Here is a 12,068-nt window from a genome sequence, read left to right as displayed (position 1 = left end):
GGCCAACAATGTCCCAGCTACACTAGTCCCACTTGCCTGCGCTTGGTCCATATCCCTCCAAACCTGTCCTATCCATGTACCTGTCTAACTGTTTCTTAAATGATGGGATAGTCCCAGCCTCAACTACCTCCTCTGGCAGTTTGTTCCATACACCCACCACCTTCTGTGTGAAAAAGTTACCCCTTGGATTCCTATTAAATCTTTCCCCCTTCACCTTGAACCTATGTCCTCTGGTCCTTGATTCCTCTACTTTGGGCAAAATACTCTGTGCATCTACCCGATCTATTCCTCTCATGATTTTGTATACCTCTATAAGATATCCCCTCATCCTCCTGCGCTCCATGGAATAGAGACCCAGCCTACTCAACCTCTCCCTATAGCTCACACCCACCCTCTAGTCCTGGCAACATCCTCATATATCTTTCCTGAACCCTTTCAAGCTTGACAATATATTTTCTATAACATGGTGAGCAGAACTGAACATAATACTCTAAATGCGGTCTCACCAACATCTTATACAATTGCAACTTGACCTCCCAACTTCTATACTCAATACTCTGACTGATGAAGGCCAAAGTGCCAAAAGCCTTTTTGACCACCTTATCTACCTGTGACTCCACCTTCAAGGAACCATGCACCTGTACTCCTAGATCCCGCTACTCTACAACACTACCCAGAGGCCTACCATTTACTGTGTAGGTCCAGCCTTTGTTCGACATCCCAAAGGTCATAGAGCCATACAGCACGGAAACAGGCCCTTCAGCCCAACTCGTTTATGCCGACCACGCTGCCCCATCTACACTAGTCTCATTTGACTGTGTTTGGACAATATCTCTCTAAACCTTTCCTATCCATGTACCTGTTTAAGTGTCATGAAATCATAGAGTCACTTCTGGGAGCTAGTATCAAATTCACAGGCACTCACATCCCTATATCCCTTTGTTCTCACTTCTTCCCCAGCCAGTAATGGGCCTTTATGGGATCCACTCTTCCTCCATTTTTGCCAATCCTGTTTTGTTCTCGTCTTTTTCCTACCTCCAGTAACCCCCTCCCCCCCCTCAAACCTCCTTACTTTAAGTCTGAAGAAGGGTACGACCCAAAATGCCGCCTATTCCTTTTCCCCAGAGGTGCTGCCTGACCGCTGAGTTACAATAGACAATAGTCTATCTTCAGTATAAACAAGCATCTGCAGTTTCTTCGTACTAATTCACAGGCAGCCACGGGCAGCAATTTAATGTAGGCGGGCTAGATTAGGTTTAGAGACAGAAAGTAATCCCTTTTAATAAATATAGGTGGCCTTTCCTGGTCTGTTTGCAGACTGCAGCTCTGCTCCATATTCTTGTAAAGTATCCAAGGAGGGAATTTGGATAAGGCCTGGATATGGGTACATTCTGTGTATGAAGGAACTGCAGAAGGTGACTTAAACCAAAGATAGACACAAAATGCTGGAGTAACTCAGCGCAACAGGCAGTATCTCTGGAGAGAAGGAATGGGTGACATTTCGGGTCGAGACCCTTCTTCAGACTGACATCAGGGGGGAGGGAAATACATAGATAAGCTGAGCCTCACTCTGGCAATGGAGGAGGCACTGGACAGAATGATCAGTGTGGGAATGGGCGGGGGGGAGTGCTAAAGTGTTCAACTAAACGAATGCCGAGCCTGTGCTTGGTCTCGCCGATATACACGAGTCCACACCTGGCACAGCGGACGCAGTAGATGAGGTTGAAGGAGGTGCAAGTGAACCTCTGCCTCACCTCAAAAGACTGCCGGGGTCCTTGGATGGAGTCGAGGGGGGAGGTAAAGGGACAGTGTTGCATCTCCTGTGGTTGCAGGGGAAAGTACCTGGGGAAGGGGTGGTTTGGGTGGGAAGGTACAAGATGACCAGGGATTTGCAAAGGGAACGGTCTCTGCGGAAAGCAGAAAGGAGTGGAGATGGGAAGATGTAGTTAGTGGTAGGATCTTGTTGGAGGTGGTGAAGATGTCAGAGGATTACTGCTGTATGTGACTGCTGATGGGGTGGAAGGTGAGGACTAGGGGGATTCTGTCCCTGTTACGACTGAGGGGAAGAGGAGCAAGAGTGGAGCTGCGGGATATCAAGGAGGCCCTAGTGATGGTCTCATCTATAATGGAAGAGGGGAACCCCGTTCCCTAAAGAATGTGGACATCGGCCTGGTATGGGACACCTCATCTTGGGCGATGATGCGGCGTAGACAGAGGAATAGGGAGTAGGGGGTAGAGTCTTTACAGGGAAGAAGTGTAGTCTAGATAACTGTGGGAGTTAGTGGGCTTATAATAGATGTCAGTTGATAGTCTGTCTCATGTGATGGAGGCGGTGGGATCAAGAAACGGAAGGGAGATGTCGGAGATGGTCCAAGTACATTCTTACCTGAATACCTGCCGAGCACAGGGGATTTGAACAGCACGGAACGCTTATTGTACATATTGCACATCTCATTTATATAATACATGCACAATGACGACGTGATGTCCTCTCACTGCCTGTCTTATATAACTATATAAAAATACTTCACACTCTTTGAATAAAACATACACTAATGCTTTGCACAATTATGCACAGACGTTGCGGGCTTAGTTCATTCACTGACTTCATTTGCCTTCCTCAGCTGTGTCTCTGACATTGCACATGCTCCTAGTGCCCAGGAACCTACAAAATTATGACTTGCCAAATAGCTGTTCTCTGACTCTTCAACAGAGATTGACTCTGGAGACAAAAGCAACTGCAGATGCTGGAATGCAGAGCTAACATTGCTGGAGGAACTCAGCCATAATCATGTACCCCACCATCAACTGTCTGAGCTTCACCATTGAATATACTTTGGCTACAAGAGCATACCAGAGACCAGATATTCAGCTTTGAGTGACTTGCCTGTGGGATCCCCAATGTCTTGTTCATGTCACGACAGCAAAGAAAGGACACAAAAGTCTCAGAAGGCGAAGAAAATTCAGCTTGAGTCAAATAACTCTTACCAATTCCTATAGATGCATCCTCTTGGGCTCCTTCGTAGCTTGCTTTGGCAACTGCTCAACCCAAGGCCGCATGAAATTGCAGAGAGTTGCGGACACATTGACCATATAACAATTACAGCACGCAAACAGGCCATCTCGACCCTTCTAGTCCATGCCATTGACTAGCTGCACTTCACACTGGCTGGAGAAAGCTAACAACATATTTAAGGAGTACTTGCACCTGGTCTTACCCTCATTTCCCTTCTCCTGTTTGGCAAAAGGTACAAAATTCTTGAAAGCACGTACTACTGTCACGGTGGCGCAGCGGTAGAGTTGCTGCCTCATAGCGCCAGAGACCTGGGTTCGATCCTGGCTACGGGTGCTGTCTGTATGGAGTTTGTATGCTCTCCCTGTACCTGCGTGAGCTTTCTCCGGATGCTCCGGTTTCCTCCCACATGTGCAATGTTTCCTCCCACATTGCAAAGACATACAGGTTTGTCGGTTAAACAGATCTTGTAAATTGTCCCTGGTGTGTAGGATAATGCTAGTGTACTGGGTTTAGTTTAAGGATACAGCGTGGAATCAGGCCGTTCGGCCCACCAAGTCCACGCTTACCAGTAATCTCTGTACATTAACACTATCCTGCACACTAGGTACAATATACAATTTTTACCACTTAGGGAAAACCCACGCGGTCACGGGGAGAATGTACAAACTCCATTCAGACAGCTCCGGTAGTCAGGATTGAACCCGAGTCTCTGGCGCTGTAAGGCTGCAACTCCACATGCTGTCCCTTAGTTTATTTTTAGTTTGAGATTAGAGATACAGGATGGAAAAGGCACTTCAGCCCACAGAGTCCACGTCGGCCAGCGATCACTGTACATTAGTGACAATTTACAATTTTTACTAAAACCAATTAAGCTACAAACCTGTACGTCTTGGAATGTGGAAGGAAACTTGAGCACCTGGAGAAAACCCACGTGATCATGGGGAGAACGTACAGACTCCGTACAGACAGCACCCGTAGTCGGGATCAAACCCAGGTCTCTGGCGCAGTTAGGTTGCAACTCTACCGCTGCACCACCGTGCTGCCCCTTAGCTTGAGCAGAGTGATCAGATGTTAAAAAGAAACGTCCAAAGAAACTGGAGAGAGTTCAGGAAGGGAACCATAATGGTCGGTGTGAAGATTAATTGGCTCTTGATAATGTAGAAAACCATAAAGCTAAAAGCAGCTGTCCACCATGTAATGGAGTCACTGGCTGCAGATCCAGACGAATGAGAGAATTATTGAGCAGGGAGTTCAATCAGACAGCTGACCAGGGAGATTTGTTCGGAGAAATAGGCAGCAATTGTTTTGTAAACTTGCCAACTAAAATGTGCAAAAGAGCAGTTGGAAGGGGAAATAAAGAGCAAAGTGGGCTCTGATAGTAAATGCTCGCAGTCAGAATAAAACAGAGATAAATGATTCATGGTTCAGTAAGCAATGATAAATGAACTTGGCTGGGACAATCAGTGAACAGGTATGAACCCTTCCTCTCGGCATTGGACTCCACACCATCTATCACATCATTGCATCATTGAAAACATCTGTGGCAGCAACTTAGCCTCCAGCTGCGCGCTTGGTGTGATTCTTCACACAGAACCATAGAAAATAGTTCTTCTCCTTCTTTTCTTGTCCATCTTGTTACAAATGTTGACTCGCTGTCATCGTCCGTCCTGAAAAGGATGCAAGCTTCCGGCGACAATCAGTGGGAGCCATCACTTGTCGCAGTAGATGATGGTGGTAGCAGAATTAGCTCAGGATAGTTCCAGTTTCCAGCCACGCGACGTGGGCGCCTCTGCTAAGAGGCCATAGAAAATAGCTGCAGGAATAGGATATTCGGCCCTTCGAGCCATTCAATATGATCATGGCTGATCATCCAAAATCTGTACTGCTTTATCCCCATATCCCTTGATTCCTTAAGAGCTAAATCTAACTCTCTCTTGAAAACATTGCAAAATGATCCCTTGCTCACATCATTCTTGTTAGTGACGCCGATCTAATTTGCTTTTGGAAATGGGATATGCTGAAGAGCAAAATCTCCTTTGAACTCATTGCCGTCAAGAGCTGAGGCAGCGTCTGTAAGGAGAGAAGGAGTTATGGCTCACCTCCATCACTGAGGGGAAGTGGAAATGTAGCAACTTGTTCAGCAGCGCAGACATGAATGAACAGAAGGTTCAACGCTGAGAATCCAAAGTGTAGTTGGATCCCAGTGGCATCATTAAATACTCAATGGGCTGCAAATATAGCTTTATGAAAAGTTGATGTTAAGGAGGTAACATTTGCCAGCTCAGGGCATCATAGAATGGTTACAGCACAGAAGGAGGCCGTTCTTTCCATCAAATCCATGCTGTTCAAAATAAGAGCAGTCCTCTCCCCCCACCTGCTCCAGTTCCCCCTTCCCCTACTGCCCTCGTCTAGAAGATATTCTCCTGTCAAATATTTATCCAGCTCTCTTTTAGTTTTTTAGTTTAGAGATACAGCGTGGAAACAGGCCTTTCGGCCCAGTAAATCTGCACCAACCAGCGATCTCTGTAGATTAGCACAATCCTACACACCAGGGACAATTCTTACCAAAGCCAATTAACCTACAAACCTATTTAAAACCTATCTAAAAGCCTCGTAAATGCCACTATTGTATTTCCCTCCAGCACCAACCCTTGCAGCGAGTTCCAGGAACACACACTCTATAAAAAAACTTGTCCTGCGCATCTTTAAATTTTGCCCCTCTCACCTTGAAGCCATTGTCTCTAGTCTTTGATATTTTCATGCTGGCAGAGAGATCTGATTGTCTCCTCTGTCATGCCTCTCATAACATTATATACTTCTGTCAGATCTCCCCTCAGCCTCTGATGCTCTAGAGAAAACAATCCAAGTTTATCCAACCGCTCCTTATACCTAAAACCATCTAATCCAGGCAGAATTCCGGTAAATCCCTTCTACATCCTCTCCAATGTAATATAGCTCCTCTGTAATGTGCTGACCAGAAATTCACACAAGACTCTAAATGCGGCCTAACCTGTGTCTTATAAAGCTGCAACGTGACTTCCTGACTCTTGTATTTAATGCCTGACTGATGAAGGCAAGTTTGATGTGCTTCCATACAAAAGGAGAATAATCTCAACTTCTCCAATCTGTGCACAAATCTAAAACACTCGTCCCTTGAATCATTTAATGAATTTCTTCTGCTCTGTTTCTAAAGCCTTTCCATCTTCCCCGAAATGCAGCACCCAAATTGGACACAAATCTCCAAAGCCATTATTTTATAAAGATTCAAAATGATTAACCTTGCTTTCCAAAGCTGTGCCTCTATTTATGGTCCAAGATGTTGTATACCTTTGAACCACTTTCTCTGTCTGCCCTGCCACTTCCAATGAACTTAGTAATGTATCCCTGATCTCTCTGTGCCAATGTCCTTTCCAGAGTTGTCTTCTCTGATTTATATTGCCTCTTCTCATACTTCCTACAAAATGTAACTCTTCACATTTCTTTGCTTTAAATATTATCTGCCACTTTCTTCCACTTGTGCATGTCTGCCTTCTTAAAATCTATTCTTATCCTCTGCAAATTTCATTATACCTCCAAGCTTTCTGCTGTCTGCTGTTTTCCAAATGATGCCCAGGTCACTTGTACCCATTAAAACAAAGTTATGGTCCGAGCACCAGGCCATCCATTGTAAACTTTCTTATAGCCTGAAAAACAACTTTACATTACTTCTCTGTTTCCAATTATTTGGCCAATGTTCTATCCAAGCTGCTGCAATCACTTTACTTCCAAGGTTTCACCCATGATGATACGTCCACAATGTGGCATTTTATCACTCCTCCTTTGGAACTTCATATATATCAAATATCCATCAACGACTCTCTCTGTAATTTCAGCAAGGAATTCGATCAAGCTAGTTGGAGACAATTTACTTTCAACATGTCTCGCGGCTGGCTTTCGGTTATCATGCCTGCCGAAGTAAATGCTGATTTCATACTGGTGATACAAAAAGCTGGAGTAACTCAGCGGGTCAGGCAGCATCTTTGGAGAAAAGGAATAGGTGACGTTTCGGGTCGGAACTCTTCTTCGGACTGAAAGATCGAGGTGGGGGAAGGGGAAAAACTGGAGGCGAGAACAGGCCAGAACAAATCAGGGCCGGTAACAGATGACCTCAGGAAGGGTGGAGTCCACAATGGCCCAATGTTGGCTGGGGCAGATGAGATCAGGTTGACTAGGCTTCTTTATGTTTAGCACAAACATTGTGGGCCAAAGGGCCCATTCCTATGCTGCACTGTTCTATGGTTTATGTTCTCTATTCTAATGCTAAGGCTATAGACTCTTCCATCAGTTTTCTGTAGCTATGTGTATCACATGACCCTTTCTGAACAAGATTTAGTTTAGTTTACTGTCATGTGTACCAAGGTACAGTGAAAAGCTTTAGTTGCGTGCTAACAGTCAGTGGAAAGACCATACATGATTACATCGAACCATTCATGTAATTATGCTCCTAAACCTTACCCCCCTTAGTCTAGTTCAGTAAAACACTGTCAAGCACTGGACCACTAAACTTTATTTTTTAGAACAAACACAAATTCCCCTATACGATACCTAACCACCGCGGGTTCGATCCTTGTCTCTGCCTGGCCAAGCCCTTCAGCCTCGTGCAAGCAGACATGCTCCAAAAGGTCACGTAGTCCCAAGCGCCCTTCCAGAAGATCAACATCGATCTAAAATGGGGGCTACCTTTTATAGGTCCATGAACATTGAGGGGCCGATCTACAGCGGGGTGGTTCCCCTTTACAATCCAATCATACATATCAATCACATCAATCCATTATTGGCAGTTCCCCAACCCAATTACAAAGTGTCCCAATACAATGTTTCTACAGAAGCTTTTGGAAAATTAGTCAGCTAACTGAATAATGCAACATTTCCCCTGGCATTATAAACAATTCAGCCAATCATTAAACAGCAATACAACTGTCCTGCAACAATATTAACATTATTTACAATCCCTTTGCAGCTATCCAATCAAGACAATGCACCTACACACCTTGGAGTTTCTTTACAGAGTCTTCGTACATTCTAACAATTGTGAGGACATCTGGACCTCACCTTATCTGATATATCGATCTGGGACCTAGACGTCCTGGCACCAGCTCGCAGGTTGTGGCTTCTTACAAAAAAGGCTAACAGGCCTTGTAGATGCATAAATCCTTTATTTTATTTTAACTCTGTTTTGGCCAGGATTTACATTCACAGTGTACAGATGCACGATAAAGGGAATAATGTTCAGTGCAAGATAAAGTCCAGTAAAGTCCGATTAAAGATAGAGTGAGAGTCTCCAGTGAGGTAGGTAGTAGCTCAGGACCGCTCTCCAATTGGTGATAGGATGGTTCAGTTGCCTGATAACAGCTTGGAAAAAACTGTCCCTGATTCTGGAGGTGTGTGTTTTCACACTTCTGTACCTCTTGTGTGATGGGAGAGGGGAGAAGAGGGAGTGTACAATCGTAGTTTTCCTGCTTCTCAGAATCATACCTAAGTTTACAGATGTTTAGAAGATTACGGTCAGACATCTACAAGTTCCTTCTCTTGGCAGCCAACAATACACCCCGCTTGGATCAGCAGAATCACCACTTTCTTTCGATCTTCTGGAATCTTATTTACATTTTAGTGACCCACTGGCATTATTTTCTTCCTTGGCAAATAAAAGCTAACTAATGAATTATGAACCATTAGCAAACTAGGATAATATATTTTTATTAGGCTGTTTTATCTCCATAGGAAAGATTGCGTGAAGATTTTTCTCAACTCCATTGACACAAGTTCGAGCCAGTCTTACTTTACACATTATATCCCAAGTTGATCCCCTTAATCGGGGATCACAGTCCATCAGTTCAACAGTCATCCAGTGCCGCATTTTCCACCACTCCAGTAAATGACATCAAATGGTCTCACAATGTTGCACTGCCACAAAGACGTACAGGTTTGGAGGTTGCTTGGCTTGGTATCAATGTGAAATAATCCTTAGTGTGTGTAGGGTACTGTTAATGTGCGGGGATCGCTGGTCGGTGTGGACTTGGTGGGCCAAAGGGCCTGTTTCTGCACTGTACATCTACACCAAACTACTGAGAAATCAGCCATCATTTTCACCATGCTTTTAACCACCTATTTATGGAACAAGCAATGAATTGCAGTGCATTCCATCCTCAATATAACTGATATCAAACGTTTGGAATCTCCTTCGCATACCATCTTTAATTTGAGTGGCAGTTCAAGTCGGATGTTCATTCAAGCTGAATGACATTATTTTATCCGAGGCCCATTCATCTTAGTAAATAGTGACATTGTGGGAAAACCTTCTCTGGGTCAACGCGCTCAACCTCCAGCAAGGCAACTTACATAGAAACATAGAAACATAGAAATTAGGTGCAGGAGTAGGCCATTCGGCCCTTCAAGCCTGCACCGCCATTCAATATGATCATGGCTGATCATCCAACTCAGTATCCCGTACCTGCCTTCTCTCCATACCCCCTGATCCCCTTAGCCACAAGGGCCACATCTAACTCCCTCTTAAATATAGCCAATGAACTGGCCTCAACTACCCTCTGTGGCAGAGAGTTCCAGAGATTCACCACTCTCTGTGTGAAAAAAAGTTCTTCTCATCTCGGTTTTAAAGGGATTCCCCTTTATCCTCAAGCTGTGACCCCTTGTCCTGGACTTCCCTAACATCGGGAACAATCTTCCTGCATCTAGCCTGTCCAACCCCTTAAGAATTTTGTAAGTTTCTATAAGATCCCCTCTCAATCTTCTAAATTCTAGAGAGTATAAACCAAGTCTATCCAGTCTTTCTTCATAAGACAGTCCTGACATCCCAAGAATCAGTCTGGTGAACCGTCTCTGCACTCCCTCTATGGCAATAATGTCCTTCCTCAGATTTGGAGACCAAAACTGTACGCAATACTCCAGGTGTGGCTCAACAAGACCCTGTACAACTGCAGTAGAACCTCTCTGCTCCTATACTCAAATCCTTTTGCAATGAAAGCTAACATACCATTCGCTTTCTTTACTGCCTGCTGCACCTGCATGCCTACCTTCAATGACTGGTGTACCATGACACCCAGGTCTCGCTGCATCTCCCCCTTTCCCAATCGGCCACCAATACTTGAATTAACTTGGATTAAACTCAGAAAGCTGAATGGAACTCATTGCCAGGAAGAAGGATCCCAGTGAAAAAGTTTGACACTGAGGTTCCTTAGTCTTCCACACAGTTTATAGTCAGCAGTAAATCTATCTGTGTAGATGTGGATAGGATTCACAAGGGGAAAGTACAAGCATCTCCAGTTAGTCACTGTAGTTATCAAAATATGACTATGGAGCGTCTGTCCACTCATTGTCTCCAAACATCAAGGATTCAGGAGATAGAGGATAGGAAGATAATAGAATACATTCCATGTAGTTCTAACGTGATTCATAAATTTAGAGAGCGCAAGAGACTGCAAATGCTGGAATCTTAAGCAAAACACAACGTGCTCGAAGAACAAAGGCTCAGGCAGTATCTGCGGAGGAATGTGTAGGACGGAATTGCAGATGCTGGTTTATACCAAAGATGGAAACAAAGTGCCGGAGTAACTGAACAGGTCAGGCAGCATCTCTGGAGAGAAGGAACAGGTGACGTCTCAGGACGGAATCCTTCGTCAGACTGCGTGTTCTTCCCAGTCTGAAGGAGGTTTCCGACCGGGATCAAAGTCCCTGGCGAGAGATACTGTAGCTGTACCTTCACCCAAACAACTCCAATGCTCACTAAAACTTTGAACATCCCCTTCCTAAGATAGACAAAAAAAGATGGAGCAACTCGGCGGGTAAGTCAGCATAGGAAATGGCGACAGTTTCGGGTCAAGACCCTTCTTCAGACTGAGAGTCAGGGGAGAGGGAGCTGAGACATATGAAAAGGTACTTAGAACAAATTCATGAAAGATATGCAAAACGTCAGATTAAAGCCAGCAACGATGATCAAGGAAATGTGGAGCCCACAAGGGTCCATTGTTGGCTGTGGAGGAGGTGATAACAAGTAATACAAACAGTGTAGTTATAGATGGCCAATAAACTCTAGCATTGCCAAGACTAAATAAACACATATAATTGGATATAAACACTGAGGTTTTCAATTAACACAAGACCTTCTGCTAAATAACATCAAGGAATAAGTCAATTTGTGCTTTCCAACCTCTGAAAAATTGTTTGTTTCATAAAGGAGCTCCAAAAATATTAAATCATGAGCAGTGGGCAGACTTGCACTTCCCATCAAACAGCATGTTGTGATTGAAATGTATGGGCATCCCCACTTGCACAGTATGCTCTTACACTAATGCACACCTTGCAATACGTACGTAGATCAGCCACCATTTAATTTGAATGTAAGAAATATAATGAGAAACAGAGCTACTGCAGTTCAAGAGTCCAACTCCCAAACCAATTCTATCCAAAATATAGAGAACTTTAATAACAGTTCATTAGGATCTGTCAGTTGATTTTATGAAAAATGTATCAACCACCATCACTCCCAGGGCTAATTAAAAGTTGTCAGTCCTTTATGTTTTGTTTAGTTTAATTTAAAGATACAGTGTGGAAACAGGCCCTTCGGCCCACCGAGTCCGGGCCAACCAGCGATCCCCGCACATTAACACTATCTGACACACACTAGGGACAATTTCACATTGATGCCAAGTCAAGTAACCTACAAGCCTGTACGTCTTTGGAGTGTGGGAGGAAACCGAAGATCTCGGAGAAAACCCAGGCCGTCACGGGGAGAACGTACAAACTCAGTACAGACAGCACCCGTAGTTGGGATTGAACCCGGGTCTCCGGCGCTGCAAGCGCTGTACGGCAGCAACTCTACTGCTGCACCACCGTGCCACCCTATGTGTTGAAATCATGCAAGATGTTGGAGTAGGGGCACAGTGAATGTAGGAGGTCATCAAAATAGAAGCAACATGCCAAAAATCTTCACCTCGTTAAACACACATCAAGTCTGTCCTTCTGCATAAGAGGGTGGCTACAACCAGCCTCAGGTGTG

This window comes from Leucoraja erinacea, chromosome 20 (assembly GCF_028641065.1).
Source record: "Leucoraja erinacea ecotype New England chromosome 20, Leri_hhj_1, whole genome shotgun sequence".
NCBI lineage: Eukaryota > Metazoa > Chordata > Chondrichthyes > Rajiformes > Rajidae > Leucoraja > Leucoraja erinaceus.
This window is presented reverse-complemented; position numbering follows the sequence as displayed.